We start from the raw sequence: 17191 nt of genomic DNA, 5'->3' as shown, positions 1-17191 counted from the left end.
GGACGCCCAAGCCTGACGACTACCCCATCCAATAACCTGACCCCGACAGCACCCTCATCCCCCACTCCTTCCTAATCAGTTGGCAGCGGCAGACAGGTCGGATGCAGGAGGAGGGGAGGGCCCACTCACCCAGAATGGGAAAGGCCTCGTTTGCAGGAGATTTGAAAAACTGAAACTACATCTAGGAAAACATCATTGAGATTCAAAATCACTCGTCACTGGAAGGCAGGTTTCCCTCACACCCCGGCTCTCCTCAGCACACACAATGCTTGACTGGTTGGCCCATCACCGAGGTCAGGCTCACCTAGAAAATGTCTGCAGTGGGTGGCCCTGAGTCCAGCTTCTCCCGGGGCCTGTTTTCACATGTTCCTGTTACATGAATATACGCCCTGCATGGGATGATTCAGGTCTGTCCTGAGGGGAATTCAGTACTCCAAACAGCCCTCAACAAGAAGTTGGCAGGGAAAGAAAATGCTTGCTGGTGGGATGGGAAGGGAACTGAAGGCAAGAAGAGGGGAGGGGAAGGAGGGAGGGGAGAAGAGAGGAGGGGAGGAAAGGAAGATTCAAAAAGAACTGAAGCTATGACTACATATATGCTCTGATGAGAACATAAGCTTTGGGGATGACTTCAAATTTGAATACCACTGTGATTCATCTGGAACCTTCTATACTCTTTACTTTTTCTCTCACAAAACAGGTCAGGAGCCTCATTCTTTCTTATATGCCTGTGGCTGCTGCCCAGAGGCCTCTTGGACACTGAGTAAAGGAGTTATATAATTCCTTAAAGAAAAGTACATTGCAATATACATTAGGCACAGACAAATACTGTTTGATTCCACTTATATGAGGTACTTAGAATAGTCAAATTCTTAGAGTCAGAAAGTACATTGATACATGCCAGGGTTTGAGGGAATAGAGAGGGGGCAATGGGGAGTTGGTATTTAATGAGGAGAGAGTTTCAGTTTAGAGACGTCCCTGGTAATTCAGACAGTAAAGAACCTGCCTGCCAATGCAGGAGACCCAAGTTCAATCCCTGGGTTGGGAAGATCCCCTGGAGGAGGGCATGGCAACCCACTCCAATATTCTTGCCTGGAAAATCCTATGGACAGGGGAGCCTGGCAGGCTACAGTCCATGGGGTTGCAAAGAGTCAGAGGCAGACATGACTGAAGCAACTTAGCATACATATACATGAATGTCCTTAGTGCCACTGAACTGTGCAGTTAAATATGGTTAAAATAGTATGTTTTATATTATGTGACTTTTACCACAATTAAAAAAAAAAAAAAAGAACAACTTTAAATAAAGGGGGCGTTATGTCTCTGCTCCCAGACTTCCAGAACCTCTTCTTCCTGACATCAGGCCCTCTGAGGACCACCAATAACACAGGCAGACCCACAGTCCTCTTTAAGAGAAAATCGTGTTTGTGGATCCTAAGAAAAAGATATTAACCCGATAATGGAGGTTTAAAGACTGTAAACAACCTCTTTTTAAAAAAACCCTCTACTTCTATTTAGAAACCAGAATTTAACTTTGATCTGTCTTCTTTTTCAGATAATTCTCTAGCCCCACGTAAGTTCAAACAAGACATTCTGTTCCGCTTGCTCTAAAGGGCAGCACATTCCTGCCATTTGATTCAAGGAGCCCTTATTTCCCGGTGGATCACAAGCCATTTATTGGATGGAGGTGGCAAATACATAGCGTTTGGCTCAGGATCATGTGCATCTTGACTTTTTTCTTCCTTGAAACGACTATCCTGCTTTCAGTTCAGTTCAGTTGTCACAGACGGATTAAAAAAAAAAAAAAAAAAGAATATGGCTTCCAGGTGAAATGCAGACCCAGCCTGTTGATAAAGAGGAAGCAACCAGCAAAATCTCCACAGAAACAGATTTCCAACCTGAGAGAGGAGGGCGCTGGTTCCACTCGAGGCTGGGGAAGGAATAGGCAGCCTATCCTCCAGGGGAGCAGGACTTCCACCTGAAGAAGCCACCTGGGGTCACTTCCCAGAAGGGGAGGAAATGCCTTCTTCCTGAGCACAAAGAGGCCTAAGCAGTAGCCTACACCACTTTCTGTGCAGGTTTTGCCAGGAACCAGAACCAAGGTAGAGAGGCCCCCCCAGCCAGCAGCCCAGGGGCCCCACCTCCTGCAGCGGCAGCGTCCCCTTCACCGCTGAGTCACCAGAAGCTTAAACAAGGCATTGCTCTAAGCCTGTACTCACAGCACATTTCTGTCCTCGATTCAAGGGGCCTTTGTATCCCCCCTTCCCCTTCTCCCTCTGCCCTTCAGTCCCCTCGGGGGAATTCAGTTATGCATATTGCATGAAATGAGGACCACAGGCCGGACCTCTACAAGCTGCTAATTGAAAACCTTGTCAGAAGTGGGAGGAAGAGGCAGAGGGGGAAAAACAACAACCCTTGGCAGGACCCCCTTGTACTGTGAAGAGCAACGCACCCTCCCAGAGGGTGGGCTGTCTCCCTCTCAGCCACACAGAAGTCCTTCCTCCCAGCTGCGAGGACCTGGGGACTCAGGCTCTGGAAGATGGTGCCTGACAGTCAAAAAATGCTGCAAGGATGCAACTACTGGGCTTCCGGACCCCTGCTCAGTTCTGGGGCCTACTTGCTCTATGAGGATGGGATACTTACTGTTCTCAAGACTCTTGGCTGTGTGATCAAAGGCAAGTAACACAGCCTCTCTGGGCCTTGGTTTCCTCCTCTGGAAAATGTGGATAAGAATTGCATCTACTCAACAGGGTCATTATGAGGATTCAGTGTGATAATATATGTAAGCACTTGACACAAGGCCTGATACAGTAAGTGACAGATCTTAATATTTTGCTCTGGTTAGATCCTTGGGTCAGGAAGATCCCCTGGAGAAGGAAATGGCAACCCACTCTTGTATTTTTGCCTGGAGAACCCCACAAACAAAAGAGCATGGTGGACTACAGTCCATAGGGTTGCAAAGAGTCGGACACGACTGAAGTGACTTTTCACGCACGCATGTTAAGACACGTAACAATAAGAATTCTCCCTTATCAGACTGGAGAAAAATAGATGAGGGAAAAATAGTGGAGAAAGAGCTGAGGCTGCTGTTCTACTCCCATTTCATAAGTAAATCTGGTACCAGTTCCACAGAAGGCATCAAATGGCAAAGGGAACAAGAATGCATATATATGACGAGGCGGAGGAGGAAGGTGGCAAGAATTCAGTACAGGGTAACAGGGCACGAACACCAAGAAGCTGTTCTTTTTTAATCATTTGTTCTACAGCAGACACATTCTAAGTGCTTTCACGGGGTGTTTGAACAGAGCTGAAAGGTGGTTATGATTATTCCCCACTTTCTACTAAGAATCTGAGGCTCAGGACAGATCAAAAAGCTCCCCAAAGTCACAAGGCTCCTAAAGGTGGCATCAAGCATCCAGAAATCTTCCTCCTGCCACCACCTCCCGCAGGCTCTGCACGGGGGATTCCTTCCTGCATTTGAGAAGGAGCAAGAAACCCTTAGAAAATGGTACAAATCCAGTTCTCGGGAGTAGACATCTTTTTCCAATACATTTAGAGAAGGTTTGGATTCAGATATTGGCACCTTTAGTGGGAAAGGGCTTGGACGCCCCTCCTATTCAGAACATAAGTTTCCAGCCCATGCTCCTTGTCAAGGGGAGGTGGGAATGTGTCTGAAGCAATAAATTAGAAGGCTTTTAATGTTTCCCTGTGAAGCACTCTGGTTAAGGTGTTAATATCCAGGTTAAGAATACAAAAAGTAAGTAAATGAAAGCACCATGATTACAATGGTGGTGGCTTTATCGGAGGACTTCCAAAATCACTAGCAGTTATGTGGTATGAAATGCCTCCATTATGAAAACTGCGATGATTTTGTGTCTACTGATGAGGATAATGACTAATATATTCTGTCAACAGAGATGACAGCTGTCTGTATGTATTTGGAGGCGTGTATTTTTAGATGCCGTTACTGTACCTCCAGCTATGTTAGCTACTAAATTTTGTTGACACGATGCAATCCAGTAACAAGGAGGCTTACGGGAAAAGGTTAAAATTCCTATTTCCAGCTGTTTCTCTTCCTTATATCATTTTTGTCTCATTATTCACGAGTATCCATAAATCTGCCACTCAGATCCCAGGCTAAGTGATGTGCTATAGGGAAATTGCTAATGTCACCAGGAAATAAAATAAAATTGAACACCAGTTTCCAGCATCCAGCATTCAGAAATGTCGTGCCCTGCCTGAGCATCACTCCAACACACTCTTTGCACGCTGACCAGAAGAACTTTTGTCTGATAAGGGACATGGGCTTCCCTTCCTCCGTCCCAGCTCCTCAGTTTTCTAAATTGGGGTAGAAAAGGAAAGGAGGCAGAATGATTTGCAAGATGGGCTCTAATTTTAAGACAAAAACCGTCCTATTAAATCTTAACAGATGTTTCTCAAGTTTAGAAGATTAAGAAAGATTTCAGCATCAAGAATCAAAGAAAATACTCCATGACCTTAAAAAAGGATAAAACACAAAGCCCTAACAAACCCAAAGTCCACTTTGACAGCTGTCTCTGACGGAATTGACGAGGTGCTATTGATGTTTGGATTAAACCATGCCTCTGTGATCAAGTACTCAAACATAGGATAAAAGACGAATATATTCTTTAATCCTACCCACTAATTTTGTCTAGGCCCTGAAAAGCAATGGGTACTGAACAAATGTTGAAAGTGGCTTCTCTTCTGATTATTGACAAAGCTATTTTTATTTCATTAATTTGCCATGTATCTTATCAGCGTTTAAACCAACACAGGGAAATCCATACAAGGTACTGAACTTCTCAGAAACAGATCACTGCAACTTCCAAGGCCACTACAGGTGAAATCAATAGATGATGATTCTAGAAAGTAAGTGAGGATGCTGTTACAGGAAAATGTAAGAGAAAAACTGGGTTCCATTTTTTTTTTCCTTTTTGCACTAAGCTGTAAAATAGCATTGGGAATTCCAATTTTCAGCCTGGTGAGTTTTGAAAGAAAAGAAGAAAAACTTTTCTTAAAAAGGAAAGGGTGAAGAGGCAATTAAGTCATTAATTACTCTCTTTGTCTAACGCTGTCCAACCCGTCAAACTTGGCCTCTTCTGTCTTCATCAAAGGTGCAGCTCACTCTACTTTACAATAAGTACCTCTTAATAAGACAATCTCATGTTCAAAAGCTGCTCTATGAGGAATTTAGATGAAGAGAAATTAAAATAATACTCAGCAGCAGACCCCAGAGATTTGACGGTGGCACAGCGCCACCATCACCAAGGACCTCAAATGAGCAGCGGGCGGTTCCAGGGACATAGACGCTGTTGGAAAACAGTAGGCTGTGTGCCCAGGGCAAGGAGTCTTGGGGTCTAGAAAAAGAGGAAAGATGGAACTGACGCTCAAGCTAAGAACTGGGGACTGATCCACAACTTCATTTAAACATCAGAAAAGAAACAGATTCTTTGTAGAAGGACCCATTGTAAATGCCAGCCTGCTTTGAGTAAATACCGGGGAGATGGAGTTCGAGGAAAATAAATCACTCCAAGACCTTTCTAGTGGGTCAGAACAATTTCAGGGAGATTTGCTGGGCAGGGCTCCTCATCTCCACCCTCCAGCCAGTCCTCAATATCCTGCAGATCCCTTCTCCTAAATATACCTTCCGGCAAGTCCACTGGCACACCATAAAAAGACCCCTCTGAGTATATGTGATTAAGTAAAGTTGCTCCTTGAACAGTTAAGGCTTTGGACTGCCTTGGGTCCACTTATACTTGGATTTTTTTCAATACCTATCCCCCTGCTTAGACGCTCAGTCTTTCTGACTCTTTGTGACCCTGTCAACTGTAGCTAGCCAGACTCCTCTGTCTGTGGGATTTTCCAGGCAAAAAAACTGGAATAGGTTGCCATTTCCCTCTCCAGGGGATCTTCCCACCCCAAGGATCGAACCCACATCTCCTGTGTCTCTTGCATTGTAGGTGGCTTCTTTACCCACTGAGCCACCTGGGCGGCCCCCTCAGTACCTGTACTAGTAGGTTTATGATCAGTGGTTGGTTGAATCTCTGGAAGTGGAAACTGCAAATACACAGGGTCAACTATCAGACTTGGGCATAGGCAAATATTCATATCTGGGTGGATCCTAGAACTAAACCCCCGTGGATATCGAAGTCCAACTGTATACTCCTTTAGGGTACATAATGAGCTTCTTTGGGAAAAAAAATTTTTTTAAAGTATGAAGTATGATACTCCCTTGGTTTGGTTTCTCATGTCAAGTTTCCTTGTTGATCTGGATGGAAGACTTCATTTCACAAGATTGTGAACCAGTTCTCCCCAGTGGCAAGGAGAAAAAGCCACAGTGCACAACAGGAAGCAAGAAATGAACAGGAACATGCATTTTAAAGCAATTGTGGAAGACTGGACCACATTTATAAAAGTTCTCTTTTCCTCTCCATTTCTGAAGATCCAACCAGGCTCTACTCTATGAACCAAGAGAAGATTCAGCTAAGAATTTGGTGACTTCATCCTCAGATACGCTGCATACAGAATGCTGGAATTAACATGAGTACCCATGTAATAGCAACCGCTTTATTTTTGTGTGTTGCTATGGAATTTTGAAAGCAAAACAAAGAAAACCACTGATCAGTAATTGTGACAAAACTTCTTAGCCACAGCATTGAGAATAGGGCCTAATTATTCCATAAACACACTTTGATTTGTTTACTTCAACGTCAAATTAACTTCAAATATGTAACAGCCGACGCTGATTTGAGATGGTACACAACACTGCGGCAGTGTGTGCTCGGTGCGCCTTGTGTAAATCTCCTTTTAAAACAAATTCATTTGTCAAAGTCTCTCCATAGTACACCCCACATACAAAAGGAGGAGCCACATACATATTTTATTTAAAAGAAAGTCATTTCCAAAATACTTTATTTAAAAGTATGTGTTTACGATTCCATATTTTGGCTTACTCTCATTTGCCCCTTTACACAAATAGAAATAGGAACATTTTTAAGGAAAATGAGCAGCTCATGATCACAGAGCTACTTAGGGATATAATGTGAGCCTAGAAAAATTAAGAACTACAAAGAAGCTTTTCAAATCATTGGAAAAAATTACTATGTGCTGAATGAAATGGGAGAAAGTTAAGAAAAGGAGAGATGACCAAACCCATAGTAAGGCATGCCTTGGTCATTCAGTCAACAAATATTTATTGAGCACTCATTTCATTAATACTCCTTTATTTATAGGAAATAATCTATACAATAATCTTATAGAGAGCTTACTTCTCTAAGCAATCCACCAACATTTACCCATGTATTCCTCCTGATAACTCACATGACAGATGCTATTAATATCCCCATTTTATAGAAGAGGAAAGTGAGGCACAGAGAGGTTAGTAATTCACCAAAGAGCACACAGCTAGCAAGTAGCCGAGTTTGGGCATCAAGTCCAGGCACTTTGTTTCCCCACTGCACAATGTGCTAAGCTGCTTCTGCCAACCATATTCTCAACCCTGGCCCTGGAGTAACAAAACATGTTCTTCCCCTCAAGAAGCTTCTAGTCTAGAGAACAATCACAATACAGTGTAGTAAATCCACAAACATGGTAACACAGGATAATGTTCTGGGAGGCGGTGGGCACAGGAAGGCCCAGTCTTAGACTGGGCATAGAGAGGTAAATTAGTAAGTCTACCTCTAGTAAATCAGAGGGAAGACTAGTAAAGACTTTTTAGGTCTAGAACAGGGGTTCTCAACCTCACTACTATTGACATTTCAGGCCAGATAATTCTTTGTTGTGGAGGGCTATCCTGTGCATTGTAGAATATTTAGCAGCATCCCTGGCCTCTACCCACTGTGCTGTGCTGTGCTTAGTCGCTCAGTCGTGTGTGACTCTTTGCGACCCCATGGACTGAAGCCCTCCAGGCTCCTCTGTCCATGGGGATTCTCCGGGCAAGAATACTGGAGTGGGTTGCCATGCCCTTCTCCAGGGGTTCTTCCCAACCCAGGGATCAAACCCAAGTCTCCCACATTGCAGGCAGATCCTTTACCATCTGAGCCACCAAGGAAGCCCAAGAACACTGGAGTGGGTAGCCTATCCCTTCTCCAGAGGAACTTACCGACCCAGGAATCGAACTGGGGTCTCCTGCATTACAGGCGGATTCTTTACCAGCTGAGCTACCTGAGAAGCCTGGCCTCTACCACTAGATGTCATTAACATAACTCTCTCCCAGTATAATGATCAAAAATGTCTCCAGACACAGTCCCCTGAGGACAAAGCATCCCTGGCTAAGAATCACTGATCTAAAGGAAGTGGTGTGCAAGGCAAATCTGAATGATGAGTGGTGGTTATCAGAAAAAGAATTGGAAGAGAGGTCTAGGCAGAAGATATAGCACAAAGGCCCAGAAGAGAGAGAGAGGGGGACAGGTTGGCAGTTCTTGGTAGCTGAAGATGATGCATTATGAATGGCTCTTAGAACTAGATATAGAGGGTTAGGAAAGGAAAGTCAAGAGGGGCAAGCAGGATCGTAATAAAAGGCCTGCCACTCTACATGTGGGAGATGGACTGTACCATAGTACAATCAGGAACTATTAAAAGGAGTCAGAGCATTTTCCTGGTAGTCCAGGGGATTAGAATCCGCCTGCCAATGCAGGGCACATAGGTTTGATCCCTGCTCTGGGAAGATCCCACATGCTGTGGAGCAGCTAAGCCTGTGTGCCACAACTACTGAAGCCTGTGTGCTCATGTTCTGCAACAAGAAAAGCCAGAGCAATGAGGAGCCTGTGCACTGCAACTAGAGAACAGCCTGCACTTGCCGCAACTAGAGAAAGCCCACATGCAGCAAAGAAGATGCAGTGCCCCAGCACAGCCAAAAATAAATTAATTTTTTTAAAAAGAGAGAGAGAGAGAATGACAGGATCAGACTTGCATTTTAGAGTCCTCACTTTAGTCTCCACAGACACAGTGAATTAGAGAAGAACAAGACTGGGAACTAGCTAATACAATGTGCTCATGTTTTCTTTGCATAGTGATCACTTTTCCTTTTAACTAGAATCTTAACACTTAAAATTAAATCTGTGTCCTTCATATGTAAAAAGCTCTTCTGAATCAACATGAAAAAGATGATCACGCCAATAGCAAAAAGAGTGAACAAGCAATGCACAAAAAGGAAATATAAATGACAGATACATGTGAAAAATGAGCTACTTTCCCCAATGATCAAGGAAATGCAAATTAAATCATGAAATCTCATATTTTCCACATATCATACTGGCAAACAATTTTTGAAATTCTTATTGCAACTGAACATAGAACAACAGACTGGTTCCAAATAGGAAAAGGAGTACATCAAGACTGTATATTGTCACCCTGCTTATTTAACTTCTACTCAGAGTACATCATGAGAAACAGTGGGCTAGATGAAGCACAAGCTAGAATCAAGATTGCCGGGAGAAATATCAATAACCTCAGATATGCAGATGACACCACCCTTATGGCAGAAAGTGAAGAGGAACTAAACAGCCTTGTAATGAAAGTGAAAGAGGAGAGTGAAAAAGTTGGCTTAAAGCTCAACATTCAGACAACTAAGATCATGGCATCTGGTCCCATCACTTCATGGCATATAGATGGGGAAACAGTGGAAACAGTGGCTGACTTTATTTTGGGGGGCTCCAAAATCACTGCAGATGGTGATTGCAGCCATGAAATTAAAAGATGCTTTACTCCTTGGAAAGAAAGTTATGAGCAACCTAGACAGCATATTAAAAAGCAGAGACATTACTTTGTTAACAAAGTTTCATCTAGTCAAGGCTATGGTTTTTCCAGTTGTCATGTGTGGATGTAAGAGTTGGACTATAAAGAAAGCTGAGCACCGAAGAATTAATGTTTTTGAACTGTGGTGTTGGAAAAGACTCTTGAGAGTCCCTTGGACTGCAAGGAGATCCAACCAGTCCATCCTAAATAAGATCAGTCCTGAGTGTTCATTGGAAGGACTGATGCTGAAGCTGAAACTCCAATACTTGGGCCACCTGATGCAAAGAACTGACTCATTCAAAAAGCCCCTGATGCTGGGAAAGATTGAAAGCGGGAGGAGAAGGGGCTGACAGAGGATGAGATGGTTGGATGGCATCACCAACTCAATGGACATGAGTTTGGGTAAACTCCGGGAGTTGGTGATGGACAGGGAGGCATGGCGCACTACAGTCCATGGGGTCGCAAAGAGTCGTACACGACTGAGCAACTGAACTGAACTGATTGCATTCTGTTAACGTGTAGAGAAATTGCATTGCCTTAAACTGCAGAGCAGGGAAATTCTGTGGCAGTCCAGTGGTTAGGTCTCTGTTCTTCCACTGCTAGGAGGCCAGAATTCAACCCCTAGTCAGTGAACTAACATCTTACATGCTGTACAGCACAGCTGAAAAATAAATTAAAGTGCAGTGGGACTCTATATTGGTACTGCTTCACAAGAAAGCAACCAAGAAAAAAATAATAACGTTGAGTTTTATGAAGAATAACAAAGTATTGAAATGATCTAAACAGCCAGTAAAAAGAAGTTTAACCAAATTATAGCAATTCTGGGTAATAGAATACCATGTTTCCATTATTGTTGATATGGGAAAATATTTGACACAAGGCAAAAATAAAAAAACACTGACAACATTCAGTGTTAGTAGAAGACTAGAGAAGTGGAAAGAGAAGGCGATGGCACCCCACTCAAGTACTCTTGCCTGGAAAATCCCATGGACAGAGGAGCCTGGTAGCCTGCAGTCCATAGGGTCGCTAAGAGTTGGACACTACTGAGCAACTTCACTTTGACTTTTCACTTTCGTGCATTGGAGGAGAAAATGGCAACCCACTCCAGTGTTCTTGCCTGGAGAATCCCATGGACAGAGCAGCCTGGTGGGCTGCCATCTATGGGGTCACACAGAGTCAGACACAACTGAAGTGACTTAGCAGCAGCAGCAGCAGAGAAGTGGAAGTGTGTTGCTGGCTACAACCCTGGGGTCACAGTGTTACTGGACCCAGTTCTCCAGGCTGAGTTGGCTTGCCTAAAAATTGGGGGTAAATTGAGGTACCTGAGTTTAGTCATCAGCCTCTGGAGTAAACTTATCACTAGTGCTTACTGGGCTGGCAGCACTGACCTCAAGGGCAGACATTATGAGCAGCTCATAAGGTCATAGCAGTCGTCCCCAAGCGTGATTCCCCTAAAGGTTGAGCCAGGCAGGGGCTTCTTATAGGTGCCACTTTGCCGTTCACTGGCATTTCCATTGGGAGCTTATTAGTAATCAGACTGTACATATCACTTAATCTTTTTTTCAAAAATTGTTTGGTATACAGGCCCTCAATTGCTTGGAGAAAAAATTGTTTTACCCTGCATTTGTGGCCATTTTTGATAAGACTGATACACCTTGAAAAGGATATAAAAAGTCCCCATAGCCACTAGTGCCTGACACATGTTAAGTGCCAGTGAATATTAGTTACATGAATGAGTGACGTGAATTAACTAGGACACTCTGTACCACATTCTAAACTTGTACGGAATTCAGGGAAGTGTGTCAACTTACACTTGGTGTGACTTAAGGACTCCAGAATGGCCCAATAAAATATTATCTTTCCTTAAAATTCACAGCTACGTAAAAGCATCTCATATTCTGGCATGCATTTATTGGATTTAAATCCAAGATGAGGCATTTCTTTCCCCAAAAAAAAAATTATCTTTCAGAAAAGAGGGTCAAGTGTTCAGTAACTTATCCAAAAATCACATAGCAAATAAATGTCAGTATCTGTATTTGAACTCAGCTTTATCTGAAATCAAACATCAGGTGAGTTTAGTAAACTTGTATAAGTAATATTTCAATTCCTGCTACTGCTGCTGCTAAGTCGCTTCAGTCGTGTCCGACTCTGTGTGACCCCATAGACGGCAGCCCACCAGGCTCCCCTGTCCCTGGGATTCTCCAGGCAAGAACACTACAGTGGATTGCCATTTCCTTCTCCAATGCATGAAAGTGAGAAGTGAAAGTGAAGTCGCTCAGTCATGTCTGACTCTTCGCAACCCCATGGACTGAGCCTACCAGGCTCCTCTGTCCATGGGATTTTCCAGGCAAGAGTACTGGAGTGGGTTGCCATTGCCTTCTCCAAATTTATACACTAGCTGTACAAATTATCTGTCACTGATTACTATAGGATCTCGTCCAGTGTCATTTTATTATTTTACTTGTGTCCCTGACCCTACTTGCCAACTAAGTTTGGATTTTTTTGTTTCTTTTTTAATTAATTAGTTTATTTGGCTGCATCAGATCTTTGTTGCTGCACACCCGCTTTCTCCAGCTAAGGTGAGTGGGGGCTACTCTTCGTTGCAGTGCAAGGGCTTCTCATTCCAGTGACTTCTCTTGTTGCAGAGCATGAGCTCTAGGCACACAGGCTTCAGTAGTTACGGCCCACAGGCTTAGTTGCTCTGAAACATGTGTGATCTTTCCAGATCAGGGATCGAACCCTTGTCCCCTGCATTGGCAGGCAGATTCTTAACCAGTGGACCACCAGGGAAGTCCCTTGCCAACAAAATTTGGAGTTCTAGAAGGGTAAGCAGCTTGCATAAACACTAATTAATATTACTGCTATCAGAAACAAGCCAAAGAAAGCTTTATGTACATTATATTCATTGTAATATATGATGAAAAATGAAAAGATCTAAATTTCCAACTGTAGAGTTATCATTCATTGAATAATAATCCAGCCATTCAATGACGTAACATTCAATCCTTAATTTAGTGAGTGTGTTTGGATGGTGGGGCTCCAATATATATATTTATATTGGATATATCTAGTTAAAGTATCCAGTAGCATGGGGAAATGCTTCTGATGCATTGTGACCTGTTGTAGAAACTTGGGATATCAAAAAAGGTCACTGTTCTTCTAATATTGAAATTAAGATGATCCAAGCCTCCATTTCTCTATTAAGAAACTCTCTTCCCTCTCTGGGCTCTTTCCTCCTATAATAAGTCTGACAACACCCAAGGGGTCAGTCTGGGTTGCTGTCACCCTGTGGCCAAGTCAGAGCTTGGACACTGTACCCCCAACTCACTCAAGGCTGAAAGACTCTATACTGAGTGCCTCAAAATTGTATCATCAGGCACTAAAATGTTTTGTAAAAAAGCAAAGTCAAAAGAAGAGTACTATCCATATTTCCACCATCCAAAGACAACCATAATTAACAGTTGATGTATCTCATTCCAGGATTCTCTTCTACATACAGACTTTTTGCCAAGTTATTATTGCATGTGTATTAAAAAAAAAAAATCCCTGTATAGCTTCCAACCCTAGAAATGAGAGACGACAAAGGATTTACCCCACCATCTAAAGCATGTTGAGCTTCCATAGATTCCCACAAAATCTGAAGCAAACTTCTGCCCTCAATCCTAATAGGCCCCACGTGGTAAAATATGCTGAAGAAACTGGAGTCTTTCCCAAGTGGCCCTGGATTGATAGCAGTGCTGCCATTATTACTGCCCTTGTGTACACTGTCAAGCAATCCTCTCTCTCTGGACAGGATGACGCTCATCACACAGGCACCCATGTCATCTTTGGCCCCCAGTGTATTTTGAAAACTAAATTTCGGAGCCATGATAAGACAAAGCTAAGATATCATTAGCAGTGTTGTGTTCTTGTTGTTTGCTTAGAGGATACTTTATTAGCCTCCTTTGCAAAACTGAGAAGGCTGATGATGGAATATCCTAAGAATGGAAATAAAGCAATCTAATGAGCCAAAGACTACTCTAAGAGATGAACTCAAGTTTTTCCATTATCTTCTGTTGTGATCTCACCTAAGCCAACTTGGTTGTTCGCAATTATTAGGTTCTTTCTAGTAAACACGGGCAGCATCCAGTAGCTAGAGGTGGGTGGGGTCTACAGATCTCTCCCCTTGCCATTTGATTGCTGCTGTTGTTTAGCCACTACATCATGTCCAACCCTTTTGTGACCCCATGGACTGTAACTCTCTAGGCTCCTCAGTCCATGGGATTTCCCAGACAAGAATGTTGGAGTGGGTTGCCATTACTCTCTCCAGGGGATCTTCTGGACCCAGTGATTGAACCCATGTCTCCTGTGTCTCCTGCACTGGCAGGTGGATTCTTTACCACTGAGCCAACTGGGAAACCCCACCATTTGCTTACAATAAAATTAAGTCCCAGACAAAATTCCACCAATATACACTCATTCACTTAGCAAGCAAGCTCCAAAATGCTCACACAACCAAGTCTGTAAGCATGACATTCCAGCTCTCATCCCTGTAGAAAGTTTTAGGTTCGCCAAAGGAAGATGTAACAATAGACTAGCAGCAGGTTTCAGCTGATTTTATAATTAGATTTGTGGGACCAGAATTCTCTAATCAGTGGCTGGTACAGGATCATTTCCAAAGAAAACATGTGGCATCATTTGAAAAGGTGTGGACCACTGGACTATGTTCTTATGGTCTGTTATGCAAAGGGGGAGGGTCACTGCAATAGTTCCAACCAATCCACAGATCTTGAACACTATTTTTTTCACCTATAAAAAATAAAACCTCCAGTGTTGGTTACAAAGATAATTGAAGTCCACATCTGGAGTATTGGCTTCTAACTAACAAGAAGTTTTCAAAACACTAACTGCTTGCCCAGAAATGTATGCTCCCTCTTAGGGTAACAGACTGTACCTGAGATATAGGTCATATATACAAATACATACACATCACACATACCAACATGAGGATGCTTTTGTGGTGTGCAGACACAGAAAAGTAGATAGATATATAGATAGGTAGATGTAGATACAGATATAGCTATATGAATATATGTGTATGAATATATATGTTCTTATGTTCTGTTATGCAAAGGGGGAGGGTCACTGCAATATTTCTAACCAAAAAGTAAAACTTTTTACAAAAAGTAAAACCTCTAGTGTTGGTTACAAAGATAATTGAAGTCCATGTGTGTGAGTATATACATATATATATATAAAGATATATAAGTATAAAATCAAGCTATTTGTATCAAAGTATTTTAAAGTAAATTATATGCAGCACAATATCACTCTCATTAAAAACAAAAAGGTTTTAAAATCCAGATAAAAGAAGGAGGTAGGTAGAATAAAACTTAAAGACTTCATTTCATTTTTAGGGATGAGTTTTAAACTCATTTCATTTGAAAGAAGCCTAAATACATTAGACATGTGGGGAAATAATCCCACTATTAGTATAATCACTTGTATCTGTCAAATGCACCCTGATGTATAATACGCTTTCTTTTACTCCAGAGGACCCCAAAGAAACAAAAGTTCAGGCAAAATTTCAAAGGAAGGAGAAAGAATATTATTATCCAGGGTTGAATCCTGTTAAAAAAAAAAAAAAAAGGATACCCTCAAACCACTCAAAGGCCAATGATTACCATCCCATACGATGACGGAAGCTGTAGAGGAGAGACCAACAAGAGCAGAGTAAGGAGGAGCACCCATGGCTGCTGGGTAACCAGGAAAAAACCCAAGCAATCACACTGGAGCTGGGTCCTGCAGGAGACATTTGTCTGGCCAAGACAGGATGTCCACCTTGACTTCCCAGTCTGGCAAATGAGGAAGATAGAGTTCCTATCTCTCAGAGGAGTGAGAATTAACAGACAAGGTGTGTTTCCATCCTGGCATGTGGTATCCAAGTGCAGGAATCCATCTTGTAAAATCAAGAAGCAGGCTGCAAAGAGCTCTGCACTGAGTCACAAGCCTTGGGTCCCAACCTCAGCTCAACCCCACTAGTCACATGACACGAGGTTGGTCTCTTCCTCTCTCTGCACCTTAGTACCACACGTCTAAAATAAAGTCTGTGACACTGTTCTGCTGCCTCCCATGAGGACCAAATGACACCCAAGATTGGAAAGTGCATTGAAGAGTTAAGGACTTGGCAAACACAAGCTATTCCTTTCATCACAAATAGAGGACACGTTTTTTAAGTTCAGTTGGGCTACAGAAAATTCAGGGTAGAAGGGAGAAGCATCAAAAATCTGTTCATGGACTTCCAAGGCCAAGCCTTGATCTTCACGTTCCCCTGCCCCCTTTGACAATGCTCCAGACTTTATAACTGGGCGTTGAAAGACTGAGGCAGTCTGTGTCCTTTGGACTCCAAGGTCAACTGGAGTCTCTCTCACTGTTGAAGCTCTGGCATGAGGGTCACCCATGTCCATCTCCAAGATAGAGAGAAAAGCCAGTTCTAGAGCTAGGGCGACCTCCCCATTCTGTGCACAGAGCCAAGAGTCCTGATGAGGGCTCTCCACTAAGGGTAAGCAGTCAAAAGTGATGCCCCATGTCACTTAGTCCCTCAATCCTCACTTTAAGGCCAAATTAAAAGTCTTCAAGGTGGATCCTTGATCAGAAGGATAATGTTGTTTAATTGACAAGGCTGTTTTTTACAAACAGTTGGTTCTTCCCCAAGGGGCAGCTGTTTAAAAGCAGTCCTGCTAAAAGGAGAGTCTCTTGAATTTAAATGTCAACATCACGAGCACTGGGTTCTGGGCTCCGTCAGGTACCAGGGGCCTGGCTGGCCTCACAGCTCATTTAGGGTAAGTAGATGCTTGAAACTAAACCAGGTCTCAACAAAGCATCCTGTATGGGGTCTCCCTTATGCTGGTCATCAGTGATGTGAGAGTAATAATGGATCACCATTCATGATATGAGGCTGCTGCTGATGGTTCACTCCTGGAACAAGCATTTATTGAACACCTATAGTGTGCTGGCAGTAGACTAGTCCCTGAGTCAGCCACCAAAAATGAATAAGATGTCATCCTGGTCCTCAGAGAGGTCAAAATCAAGGAAGGAAACACAGGAAAATAAACAGATATCAATGTCCCCTTAGGAAGGCTTCCAGGAGTGCATGGGAGCCTGATTCTCCTACAGTTGGGGGTGGTGAAGGGAGTGGACCAGAATGCCCGGTCACTATGCACACAATCCTCCTAGAGTCCTTGTTAAATGCAGATCTGACTCAGTGGGTCTGAGGTGGGGCCTGAGATTCTATATCCCTAACAAGATCCGGGAGATACTGAGAATGACGCTGGTGCACAGACCACACTCTAAGCCGTGACGTTCAAGAGAAATCTGATGGCTGAGCCAAGTCTGAAGAATGAGCCAAAGTTAGCCAGGGTAAGAGGAAGTTGGGGGTGGCCTGGGGGGTCTCATGGCT

This window comes from Bos indicus, chromosome 11, assembly GCF_029378745.1.
Source record: "Bos indicus isolate NIAB-ARS_2022 breed Sahiwal x Tharparkar chromosome 11, NIAB-ARS_B.indTharparkar_mat_pri_1.0, whole genome shotgun sequence".
Lineage (NCBI taxonomy): Eukaryota > Metazoa > Chordata > Mammalia > Artiodactyla > Bovidae > Bos > Bos indicus.
Note: the sequence above shows the minus strand (reverse complement) of the source record.